General features: G+C 51.9%; 1 protein-coding gene across 7 annotated transcripts in view; it reads left to right on the forward strand.

Annotated features, from left to right (window-relative positions):
• Nucleotides 1–2,759: 2,759 nt before the first annotated feature.
• The window catches only part of PER2 (period circadian regulator 2), a 41,141-nt gene continuing 30,677 nt past the window's right edge, over nucleotides 2,760–13,223 (forward strand). For 5 of the 7 annotated variants that reach the window (XR_014294824.1, XM_082630009.1, XM_082630012.1 and 2 more), the window contains exons 1-2: nucleotides 2,760–2,914; nucleotides 7,107–7,275. The gene's annotated coding sequence lies outside the window, so the exon portion shown is untranslated. The remainder of the gene's footprint in view (nucleotides 2,915–7,106; nucleotides 7,276–13,223) is intronic. The other 2 variants (XM_082630011.1, XM_082630010.1) reach the window with 2 other exon arrangements.

Consider the following 13,223-nt stretch of genomic DNA (forward strand, 5'->3'; position numbering starts at 1 on the left):
TTTCAGGTGTACAGCAAAGTGATATATATATTTATATTTATATTTATATATATGTGCATAACTGAATATATATATATATTCGTTTTCAGTTTTTTTTCCATTAAAGGTTATTATAAGATATTGAATGTAGTTCACTGTGCTCCACAGTAGGTCCTTATTGGTTATCTATTTTATATATAGTAGTGTGTATCTGTTAATTCCAAACTCCTAATTTATCCCTTCCCCCTTTCCCCTTTGGTAACCATAAGTTTGTTTTCTCTGTCTATCTCTGTTTTATTAATAAGTTCATTTGTGTCATTTTTTTAGATTCCATATGTAAGTGACATCATAGGATATTTGTCTTTCTCTGTCTGACTTACTTCACTTAGTATGATAATCTCTAGGTCCATCCATGTTGCTGCAAATGGCATTATTTCATTCTTTTTGTGGCTGAGTAATATTCCATTATATATATGTACCACATCTTCTTTATCCATTTGTCTGTTGATGGACACTTAGGTTATGTCCATGTCTTGGATATTATAAATTGTGCTAGATGCATGGTCTTTAAGCAAACACGCTTAGAAGGTTTTGTTTTGTTTTGTTTAAAATCTAGCTGAGAGCTTCCCTGGTGGCGCAGTGGTTGAGAGTCCGCCTGCTGATGCGGGGGACGCAGGTTCGTGCCCTGGTCCGGGAGGATCCCACATGCCGCGGAGCGGCTGGGCCCGTGAGCCATGGCCGCTGAGCCTGTGCGTCCGGAGCCTGTGCTCCGCAACGGGAGAGGCTACAGCAGTGAGGGGCCCGCGTACTGCCAAAAAAAAAAAAAAAGCCTTTGGGTGTGTTCAGGGTGCAGCTGGGCCTGGATTTGCTTGGGTTTGTGGATGTCTATTTAGGGAGGGGGACGGGGAGTACGTCAATGTCAGAGAAACAGGAGGGGCTGCTCTCACCAAGGAGTGTGCGGAATGCAGCAGGCCTGCCAGGACTTATGTGGGAAGGATTGTCCTGATGAACTTGGCATTGCTCCGCTTTGCCTCTGTGTGTGATGAAGTTGCACACACACCTTGCCCAGGAGAGGGAAAGAAGTGACTTGCACATAGGAAATCCTGAATGTGCATTTGGCTTTGGGAACAAGCAGCTTGGTTTGTTGCAGGCCACCAGATCATAACTCTTCCCTCCCTCCCATCCCTCGTCCCCAGGAAAGCCCAGGAAGAAGAATGGACAAATGGAGGGAGATTCTACAGGCCCCTTCAGCCCTTCAGAGCCCAAACAGCCTCGCCTCCCCCATCAGACCCTGCAGTTTCAGAGGCTGCTGCAGCTGAGCTGCCTTGGAGTCTGCCTGCTGTTTCATGTCCCACGGGGAAAGCCTTGGCCCTCTACCTGGTCTGAGAGGAAGTTCTACTCTCTCCTGACACTTTAGACGGAAGGCTGGGGCTTCATATGCCACAAACAATGCTCACTGAAAAACAAATGGCCACAGCCAAGGTACTCAGAGTACAGTGCTCTCTCCCAGAACTGCCCACACCTGGCTCATTTGCCTCTGTGGCTTCCACCTTCAGAAAACCCTCCTTCGACTTCCCTGGTGGCGCAGTGGTTAAGAATCTGCCTGCCAATGCAAGGGACACGGGTTCGAGCCCTGGTCCAGGAAGATCCCACGTGCCGCAAGCAACTAAGCCCTTGCACCACAACTACTGAGCCTGCGCTCTAGAGCCCACATGCCACAACTACTGAGCCCGTGCGCCTAGAGCCCGTACTCTGCGACGAGAAGCCACCGCAGTGAGAAGCCTGCGCACGGCAACCAAGAGTACCCCCACTTGCCGCAACTAGAGAAAGCCCAGGTGCAGCAACGAAGACCTAATGCAGCCAAAAATAAATAAATAAATTTTTTTAAAAAAGAAACAAAACCCTCCTTTTCCAAAGGCCTTTCCCACTCTTCAAGCGCTGCCTCCTTCATGGAGCTTTGGGAATGACTCTAGCCCCGGTTAATTTATGATCCATACCGCTCAATTTAGTAGTTGATTAAGTTCCCTTTTTATGAGACGTCCTTTCTCCCTAATGACGTGGTTGGGGGCAAAGACAACATCATTTATTTCTTTTGTACATCCTTCCAGTAACAAGGACTCCATTTGCTGAAACAAAACTTGCGACACATGGTCTGAAAAATAAGAAAGGCCACCTGGAAGCTAACTGTCCTGCCAGATCTGGGACAAGCGTCAACCTCAGTGGCCTGGGTGGGCGCGCACCGGGAGCTCCTGCAGGGCCGCCCAGTCTCCGGGGCAGCTACAGCGCTTAGCGATGAATGAATGAGAGTGAGTAAATGAATGAATGTGAATGAGTGAATGAAAGATATCTGCGGGGGGCTCGCCTCTGGCCGGTTGCTCAAGGTGACAGTCTCTGGGGGCCTGGGTTTCAGCGGGGGTTCGGCTGCCCGGAGGGCCGGCGCGGGTGCACAGAAGCCCCAGTCCCGCGTCCAACTCCCCCCGCCCCGCGGTGGTACGCGCCACTCCGCACTCCCTGAGCCGGCGGACCCGAGCTGTCTTGAATGGAAGGCGCCGAGGCCGGAAGTGGAAGGGCCCACTCGGGAGGACAAGGAGGGGGGCACGAGTGCGCCGCGTCTTCATTGAGTAACCGAATCTGTGAACATGGAATTCCATGTGCGTCTTATGTAAAGAGAGCGACGGGCGCCGCAGCCAATGGACGCGCGGCGCTTGCAGGCCCGGCCCCCCCGTATGCAGATGAGGCGGCACCCCGGCCAATGGCGGGCGCCGGGGGCGGGCGCGGCGAGCGGTCACGTTTTCCACTATGTGACAGCGGCTAGTCCCCGGCGGCGGCGGAGGTGGGCGGCCCTGTGGGCTCAGCTCAGCTTTTGGCGGCGGCGGCGGCGGGGTCGGCGGGCGACTAGCAGACGGTCTGGCGGACAGGCGAGGACGCGGCTCCGGTGAGTGTGCGGCGCGGCGGGAAGGGCGAGCCAGCCTGGGCGCCGACCGGCGTCCGGCCGCCCGGCTCGCTGGTTACGTAACCGCCTCCAGGCCAGCCCCGGCCCTGGCCTCCGGCTGGCGGTCTGGGGTCTCGGCGGGCGGGCTACGGGAGGCGGCAGAGGATCCTCTAGCCCACGGAGGCACGATCCGAGGGTTTCCTGGGCCCTTTTACTCCTCGTCTTGAAACCAGCCTCCTCGTCTTGAAAGCGGCCTTGGGTGGGGACTGTTATTCCCATTTTGCAGATCAAGAAACTGAGGTCCAGAGTGGTTAAGCCCATGTCTGAGGTCACAGAGCTACTGAGTGGCTATGTGTCAGACTGTCCTTCTCTAGACGATTTTCTTTTATGAACCCCTCCTCTTCTCCCTCCCTGACCCCCTCCCTCCCCACCCCCGTGGAAGAAGGCTGAGAAAGGCCAAGGCAACTGAGGGTCAGTGCAACAGTCCCTGGGAACATGGAGGGACCCTTGGGGAGCCGGCTTCCTTCTCTGAGGCCACAGAGTCAAGTCTCTGGCTGGAGCAAGGCTACCGCTGGGCACTAGTCTAGGAGCCCTGCCTGGACAGCCCACGGGCCCCCTGGAGTGGGTGAGTAGAGAGACAAGACAGTTCCTGCGCCAAGCCAGGCCTGAGCACCTGATGTTCATCCCCTTTGCCCACCCTGGACCTCTCTGTATTTATTCTCTCTCCCCAGGTTGGGTGGAAGAAGGGGGAGGGTTGTACTTTGTGGTGCAGCAATCACATTATCCTTCTGGGGGGTACTTTGGCTGCCAAGTCCTGGACAGGAACCAGGGGGTGGGTGGTGGCCTGCTTATCCCTCCAGGAAGGCCAGGATAAGGGATGACAACTCGGTTACCAGGGTTTCTGATACACAGAAGAAACCAGTTTGGAAAGCTGATTCATATTCACAGAAAAAAGGAGCCAGAAGGTACCCTGGAAATCACCCAGGGTAACCCCTTAGCTTGACAGATGAGGAAACTGAGGCCCAGATGCCTGCTGGGCACACATCACAGCAGGGCCAGGCCCAGGCTCAGAGTGCCTGCAGTGTCTTTCCATCGTCCTGAAGGTCTTGATCTGGGTCAGGATGAGCTTCAGAAGTTCTATGAAGGCCTGAAATTGGGTGCTGCTGAATCTTGAATGAGCTGGAGTTTAGAGAGAGGGGCCTCAGGCCCCCCAAACGTTAAGAACCCTAGCACCATGGCAGAAGCCCCTCCATGAATACCTCTGCCCTCCCACGTCCAGTGCAGCAAGGCCACTGGCCTTCTCTCTACCTGCCCATCCCGTCCCCAGCCGGGGTTTCTGGTCCTGGGCTGGTTTGGCTGAGGAGGGAACAGGACTCTACCTGAAGGCTTTCACTGGAAATTGAGCTTTTAAATACAAGGCTAATCACTTTTTATAAGGTGTCTGAGTAAAATGAGGAAAGGGACTCCTTTTTCTTAAGTGGAAGCTACGTGATATGCCAACAGAGATGGTACCGTGGGTGTTCGCAGTTATCTTGTCACTGCCATCTTGGTGTGATTCACTTGTACAGAACCAACACAGCCCTGGCTTTCTGTGGAGGCTGGGGCACTGGTGAGGAGGGGGTGGCCTGTCACCAGCCAGCGGGCTGCTGCTGGCTGACTCAGCTCCACCCTGGGGTTGGTCTGTACAGCGGGGCTCAGGGTAGGCGATCTTTGAGGTCTGTTTCCATCCCTAGCTTTTTGGATTCCTCTTACTCCACAGGTGATTTCCTTAGGCACCTACACAGGAGACACAAGTTTCTGACTCTGGGGCACATAATGTTACCCTGTGAGGCTTAGAAGGAAACAGGAAAAATTCCTCTCATTTGTACTATTTCTCAACCACACTTAACTATCAGAAAAATGCTGGCGGGCACGCCTCTGTTTTTAAATGATGTAACCTGACGGGGCCTCAGCAAATCACAGGCTCTGGCAGGTCACTGAGTCCCTGGCGGGACCTCTCAGCACGCAGTCCAAAGAGAGAGTGATGCTGAAGACTACCATATTCGGCAAAACCAACTAGAAACACATAACCTGGCATCTCTGCAGACGCTCTGCACCGCTGCCAGTGACAAGCTGGCCCACTTGCCAACTCAGAGAACCAGAAAGTCTGGCCAGGGCCTCTGACGGGCCCGCCCCGAAGCTTTTCTGTGAAGCCCTCCTTTCAGCTCTGTGCTCTTTGTAGGCACCTCTGTAACAAGTTTGTTACTGTATTTCCAGGTCTAGAGCAAATCAGAAGCAGTAAGTGAGCATCCCAGCAGTGCAGGTCAGGGCGAGGCCAAGGCCACTGTGTTATCAGAGATGGGCAGTTCTGAAGGTGGTGGGGCTCCGGGCTGAGTGCTGGACCCTCCCCAGGCCCCGACGGCTTTGAGAATCCTAGCACTCTCCCTGGGGTGACAGAAGAATCAGAACAGCTGGGCTGTTCCCAGGCACCCCGACTCTGAAGCCAGGGAGCTGACGCCTTTGCATTATTGTTGTTTTAAATTTTGTGCTTCTCCGTACGTGAGGTTTTAAAGGCCGAGCTGAGAGTGTTTGAAGGGGTCTTAGTGAGGCGGAGACAAGCCTCTCCCCAGCCATCTTCCCTTCCATATTTGGACAGCTGCAGTCACATTTTCCTCGGTTACCAACCGTTTCCATGGAGAGTGCGGGTGTTTATTCAGCAGGACAAACATTTTCTCCGGATTACGGCAGGCTGGCCTCAGGGAATTGGCTCCTACCAGGAAGTAGCAACCGTGTTATAATATTTGGGGTTGTAAAATACCGAGGGTTTGCAGAAACAAAGTACAGGCTGTGAGATCCCTGTTACATAAAGTTCGGAAACAGGCAGAATGAACCAGGCTGTGAGAATTCAGGCTCACGGGGCCCTGGGGTGGGAGGGGCAGGGGTGGGGGGACCACCCGAGGCCCCTGGGGGCTGGCAGCATTCTTCCTCCGGGGCTGGGGGCTCAGTTTGTGGACATAGAGCAAGGCCTTACCATCTCAAGTATCTTATCTTCCATTTCAAATCATTGATCGTCTTAAGTGATTGAACCTACACTGCTTTCCGCTTTCCACAGAGAAATTCACGTTCCCCCTTAGACTCAGGGGTACTGAGTGTAGGGAGCCTTTACCAGTCCTGGCAGCGGCAGTGGAAGGTGGCCCTGGGGCCCAGGCTGTGTTTTTGTTCTCCCTTTTTTTTTTTTTTTTTTTTTACTATTTATTATGGAAACTATGCGTACATGTGCAAGTAGTGAGGACAAGGTAATGAACCAGCTTCGGTCTTGGCCCTCCTCCTCCTGTATCCCTGCTCATTTCCTTCCCATCCCGAATACTGTGAAGCCATCCCAGACGAAGATCTCATCGTGGACGGCACTTTCTAAGTGTTCCTCTGTCCAGTCAGGGCAGCCCTCGCCGCTGAAGGTGTGCTCAGGCGCCCGGAGTCAGGGGTGCGAGCTCAGCTCCTTTCCTCCGGTCTGACCATTTTCCGGGGAGGACCCGTGTGTGGACAACTGAGAAGCGGCCGCAATGGCCTCTAGCATTAGGCTCTCGAGCTCATGCCCAGCGGCACACCTGGCTTCCCCGCAGCCCCTTTGCATCAGGGCTGTCCTTTCCTTCGCGGGGCCCCTGGGCTCACGAGGACCCCCCACTGCCCTGGTGGAAACACAGGTTTCCCGGGGCTTCCTCGGGGCCCTGGCAGTGCTGGCGCGAGCGGACGCTCAGCGCACGTTGGTGGAAGGCAGGAGGCAAAGTCTGCTTTGACGGGCATGTTGGTTTTGCCGACTTCGCAAAATGAGGTCGGTCAGTTAGAGCTGTCAGTGCGGAGTGACGCGTTTTTCTGGAATAATGAAGCTCAGATGGTTTGGTTTGTTGTTTCCCATTTCTGCCATGCTTGCCCTACCCTCTTAGCAAAAAGATTTATCTTCCACCGAAGGTCATCTTGTGACCCCTGCTCAGTGAATCCTACTCAGACAGGCTCCCAGGGGTGGGACTGGTGAAAACCAGGAGGCCCTCCAAGGAGCTGAGCGGCAAGCCTGGGCGAGCGTGGAAGCAAAGCACGTGATGCGCCCACCAAGGGTCATCCGCATCTCCTGGGGCGGCCAGAAACAGCGCTCGTGACAATGAAATATCAACTTTTTTTTTTTTTTAATTTGCTTTTTGTTACGCTGTCTCTTTTCCTCTAGTGATTGGCAGTGATAGTAAAAGCCAGCCTTTGCTGGACACTCACTGCATTCCAGATACTGCACTGCTGTCCTTTAACCCTCTGAGCAACCAATAGGAGGCAGGTGCTGTTGTAGCCCCATCTCACAGAGGAGGAAGCAAGGCACCGGGACATGTAGGAACTTGCCCAAGGTAACGGCCAGGAGGTGGAGGAACCCGCCAAAGCCCCTGCTGTCCAGGGTCTGCTCACTTAGTCCTCTGCTGCAGCCCTGTCCCCTTCATAACTTACCCAGCAGAGGACCGGCCCTGCTGCTTGTCTGGGGAGGGCTGTGGGATGGGACAGGTGGTATCCAGGGAGTGGAGGGGACAGAGTGAATGTCCTCTGCACCCGGGGCGGCCCAGAGACCCCTAAGAGGTGTCCTGGCTTCCACCTTGCCTCTGCCCTGTGGCCCTGCTAACACGTGAGTGATACCTTGTTGCACAGGACTCTACAGCAGTGCCCACCTCACTCAGAAAAATTCAGGGCCCTGGCTCTGCCCTGCGAGGTGCCACATGACCTGGCTCTGGCCTCAGGTCAGCTCCTACCTTCTGCCTTGCCCTTTCTGCTCCAGACTCGTCCATTGTCCTCAGACCCATCTGCCTCAGGACCTTTGCATGTGCTGTCCTCCTGCCTAGCATACTCTTCTTCCAGCACCCTCCTGGCCCATTCTGTCACTCTCTTCAGTCTGTCTTAGTTTGGGTTCTCTTAAAAGCAGAGTGCGGGCCAAGGCTTAAAGGCTAGTGCTTCCAGCAATCACAGAAGAAAAAGAAATAAAAGGAATACAAATTGGAAAAGAAGAAGTAAAACTGTCACTGTTTGCAGATGACATGATACTATACATAGAGAATCCTAAACATGTCACCAGAAAACTACTAGAGCTAATCAATGAATTTGGTAATGTTGCAGTATACAAAATTAATGCACAGAAATCTCTTGCATTCCTATACACTAATGATGAAAAATCTGAAAGAGAAACACTCCCATTTACCATTGCAACAAAAAGGATAAAATACCTAGGAATAGACCTACCTAGGGAGACAAAAGACCTGTATGCAGAAAACTATAAGACTGTTGAAAGAAATTAAAGATGATACCAACAGATGGAGAGATATACCATGTTCTTGGATTGGAAGAATCAATATTGTGAAAATGACTATACTACCCAAAGCAATCTACAGACTCAGTGCAATCCCTATCAAATTACCAGTGGCATTTTTTTACAGAACTAGAACAAAAAATCTTAAAATTTGTATGGAGACACAAAAGACCCCGAATAGCCAAAGCAGCGTTGAGGGAAAAAAACAGAGCTGGAGGAATTAGACTCCCTGACTTCAGACTATACTACAAAGCTACAGTAATCAAGACAATATGGTACTGGCACAAAAACAGAAATATAGATCAATGGAATAGGATAGAAAGCCCAGAGATAAACCCACGCACCTATTGTCAACTAATCTATGACAAAGGAGGCAAGGATATACAATGGAGAAAAGACAGTCTCTTCAATAAGTGGTGCTGGGAAAACTGGACAGCTATATGTAAAAGAATGAAATTAGAACACTCCCTAACACCAGATACAAAAATAAACTCAAAATGGATTAGAGACCTAAATGTAAGACCGGACATTATAAAACTCTTAGAGGAAAACATAGGCAGAACACTCTTTGACATAAATCACAGCAAGATCTTTTTTGATCCATCTCCTAGGATAATGGAAATAAAAACAAAAATAAACACATGGGACCTATTGAAACTTAAAAGCTTTTGCAAAGCAAAGGAAACTACAAACAAGACGAAAAGACAACCCTCAGAATGAGAAAAAATATTTGCAAATGAATCAATGGACAAAGGATTAATCTCCAAAATATATAAACAGCTCATGCAGCTCAATATTAAAAAAACAAACAACCCAATCCAAAAGTGGGCAGAAGACCTAAATAGACATTTCTCCAAAGAAGATATACAGATGGCCAAGAAGCGCATGAAAAGCTGCTCAACATCAGTAATCATTAGAGAAATGCAAATCAAAACTACAGTGAGGTATCACCTCACACCAGTTAGAATGGGCACCATCAGAAAATCTACAAACCACAAAAGCTGGAGAGGGCGTGGAGAAAAGGGAACCCTCTTGCACTGTTGGTGGGAATGTAAATTGATACAGCCACTAAGGGGAACAGTATGGAGGTTCCTTAAAAAACTAAAAATAGAATTACCATACAACCCAGCAATTCCACTACTGGGCATATACCCAGAGACAACCATAATTCAAAAAGACACATGCACCCCAATGTTCATTGCAGCACTATTTACAATAGGCAGGTCATGGAAGCAACCTAAATGTCCATCGACAGACGAACGGATAAAGAAGATGTGGTACATATATACAATGGAATGTTATTACTCAGCCATAAAAAGGAACGAAATTGGGTCATTTGTAGAGAAGTGGATGTATCTAGAGCCTGTCATACAGAGTGAAGTAAGAAAGAGAAAAACAAATATCACATATTAACTCATATATGTGGAACCTAGAAAAATGGTACAGATGAACTGGTTTGCAGGGCAGAAATTGAGACACAAATGTAGAGAACAAACGTATGGACACCAAGTGGGGAAAGCAGCAGCAGGTAGGGGTGGTGATGTGATGAACTGGGAGACTCGGATTGACATGTATACTGATGGGTATAAGATGGATGACTAATAAGAACCTGCTGTATAAAAAAATAAATAAAATAAAATTCAAAAATTCAAAAAAAAAATGCTAGTGCACCCCTGGGAGGTGCAGTCCCAGGACAGCTGGAGTGAGGGAGAGGGGAGTGCGGAAGAGAAGGCTGTGACACACACACACACACACACGCACACATGCATTGACACCCTGCTTCACAGACACTCAGCTGGCCACTCAGCCCCTTGGGGCCTCATCCAAAAAACTATCAAAAAATAAGGAAGGAAGGAAGGAAGGAAGGACACAAAGAAAAGCTCTAGGACAGTCTATTCGAGGGAGGGGTGGAGAGGGACCATCCTCCCTCCGGGTGCTGTGGTCCGAGCTCACCCAGGGAGCACCGGCTGCCTCACCAGGCGCTTCGGCAGCAGCGGGGGAAGCAGGGCGCACCCCGTGGTGTGGCGCTTCATCCAAGGTCACAGGCGTCTGGCAGAGCCAGAGTCTCCTGACGGCCTCAGGTGTGGAGCCAGGAGGGCCGCGTGGGTGTGTGCCTAGCGGTGGCCGGCGGGGGGAGTGAGGGGCTGCGGGCCGCGGGGCGAGGGAGGCCGAGGGGCTCTGAATCACCAGCACGTGGGGGTGCACGGTCACACATCACTTGTCCACGGGCCTTCCCTGGCCCACCTTCCTGATTCACGCCGGCCGCTCCCCCACGCCTCCTGGACTCCTGCTCTGCCTTTCTCTTAGCACTTACCCTCAATCGGCTGTGCACATCGTTCCCTCTTGGTGGTCTGTTTTCCCCACTAGAATGTAAGCTCCATGAGGGCAGGAAAGATGGCTGCCCCGTTCTCTGCTGGCACGGTGGCCCTCGGTGCTGTGCGCAGTCAGAGCAAGTCAGTCAGCAGAGACAGCCCTGGAGCGGTGCCGGCACACGCCGAGCCCTGTGACGCGCTGCCGGCCATTCCTTCTGTCGCTCCCGCTGTTCTGTGACTTGTCCGTTTATGCCCCAGAGTCTTCCCACATCAGTGTGTCTGGTCTCCGTCTTTTTGATGGAGTACATAGTATTCCACAGTGCAGATGTCCCAGGGTTTATGCCTTCACACCACGTGCCAGGCCCTGGGGTACAGCCGTCAGCAAAAGCACCCACGCGTCAGTGTGCAGTCGGGCAGTGTCGGTGCCACGGGAGAGAAAGCCGAGAAGGGGGTGCGGGGCTGCAGGGCCGGGGAGAGGGCAGTACTGTTTGTGCAGGACGGTCAGGCCATCTGCCGGGCCAGTGCTGCGGGCACCAGGGAGCAGCAAATGCAAGGTCCCCGAGGTCGGAGCGCAGTGCCTGGGCCAAGGGGGTGGCTGCACGGGAGATCCCAGGAGGCAGCTGGAGGCCTCGCTGCGCTGTTGACCCCTGTGCAGAGCACGGCTGAGCTCTGCGCCCAGGGGAGAGAGGCGCTCACTGCCCTGTGTGGACTGCAGTGGGGTCAGGTGAGGCAGGGGGCCCAGTTTGGAAGTTGCCCTGGACAGGATGCGGGTAGACTGCTTGCTGGTGGTTCTTTCCAGGTTTTTCTTCCTCCAGACCCCGTGCTCACACGTCTCTGTGCATGGACGAGCATTCCCACGGAGCAGCTTCCTAGGAGTGGGGAGGGGCTGGGGTGTAAGCATTGCTAGACACGCCCAGAGACCCCCAGGAAGACTTCGTTAGTCCAACACAGTGCACAGGAGCCCTCCTCCTGGCCAGCCCAGGATGCTGTCGGTCCTGTTAGATTCTGGAAGCCTCCTGCTTTGCGTTTTCCTCATGTCTAACAAGGTTGGGCATCCTTCCAGGCTTATAGCTCTTACCTGGTGTTTCTCTTCGTGGGAACAGTCTGTTCTTAGTCTTTGGTCTCTCTTCCTAGATGTTGGCACCTTTCATTCTTTCATCGAATTAGCTAGAATTTCCCTGAAATGTTGAAGACCGAGCAGTAGACTGGCTTGTTTTGTTCCTGACTTTCACTGCAAAGAGCTGGCGTTTGAGGTTCTCTGTGATTCGGGACCAATAAACAGCTTCCGTCTAAAGCCATAGCAAGATACTCTGAGACTTCCTCCCTGTGGCCGTGACCGTCTCCTCTCAGAGTGTAAAGACTTTATCTTCTGAAAATTAAACATTACAGCAGAGATGTCCAAGACTAGCATGACTTAGCATCCTTCGCAGGTAACCTGTTTATCCTGTTGGGATGTGGGTAGAATTTTCTTTTTTCTTGAAAACATCATTTTCATCAGGACATAGATGGGCCTTGACACTTCTCACATAATTTTGCCTGGTCCTCAGGAAGTCACGCAGATGCAAATCTGCCTTCAGGATGGTTTCCTTCACGTGTATCTTTCACTGTAGTTTCTGTTTCATTGCTGTGGTGTCTTTTTCAGAAAGAGATGTTATCTGCAGGTAAAAATGTGCCTTTAATATCAGCCCTTTCCCTGGGCGTGTTTAAAAAGTTTCTCACTCTCATCCTCCCCATCACTGAGTCTGAACTTTAGCTTTCTAATTGTCTGTTGTAATGTGACATTTTCACGTCAGTCTGCAGCTTTAGCTCATCCTTCATTACATGTTTCATCGAATCCATCGTTTCTTGCTTTTTGTTTATGATACAGAGTTGGTGCTGTCCTAAATTTGCTTGTTTCCTCGTGCCATGGAGGTTGTGTGCATCTTGTCTTCATTGCACTTCTTTTCAGAAGCTGCATGTCGGCTCTTTTCTGTTTATCTGGTTCATGAACATGACAGGGTCTGATCAGACCTGCTGTTTTCCAAAGAGTAATGTGGTTGGATTCTGCGCGGGTCCCCATCTTTGGCGGGTGGGGGAGCCTGAATCCAGCACTGTCTCCTGCTGTGTGTGGCCTTGGGCAAGTCACCGGCCTGCTTGCCCATCCCTAGAAGGGAATGCTGGTGTGCCGTGGATGGTGATCATGAGGGTTACGTGAGCCAGCACGTGTCACATCCTCAGCACAGGAAAGGTGCAGGGGCACATTCTGCTTTCTGGGGACCCCCTCAGTGAAGGCACCGCTGCCTGGGCCCTCCAGATCTTCCCCCACTGCTCGGTGACCGAGGCTAGCCTTTGGGGACTGTGTCAGTGTGTCCCTTTGCCTACTGGCTTCCTGACCTCCGAGCTCAGGAGGTTTATGCCCCCACAGGCCTCAGGTTGTCTGGGTGTCTCTGCTTTCAGTAGCCCTCCTCTTCCTGCCCTTCCGGGCCCAGAGAAGATTACAGTTCCCTTCCCCTAACTGGTTGCCCCTGAGCTGCACATCATTTGCAGTTACCTTAACCCTGACCACACCCTTTCGTTCCGGGCCTTCCTCGACCTCTCCACTGGTGTGCATGAGTGCCTGCTTCCTCCCAGGACCTCGCAGTGGGGCACCATCCCAGATCCTGCTTTTACCCTGTGGCCTCTAAGTCTCCCGTCCTTAGGCTTCTGGTCAACC

Source organism: Mesoplodon mirus (assembly GCF_964341445.2).
Source record: "Mesoplodon mirus genome assembly, chromosome: 8".
Lineage (NCBI taxonomy): Eukaryota > Metazoa > Chordata > Mammalia > Artiodactyla > Ziphiidae > Mesoplodon > Mesoplodon mirus.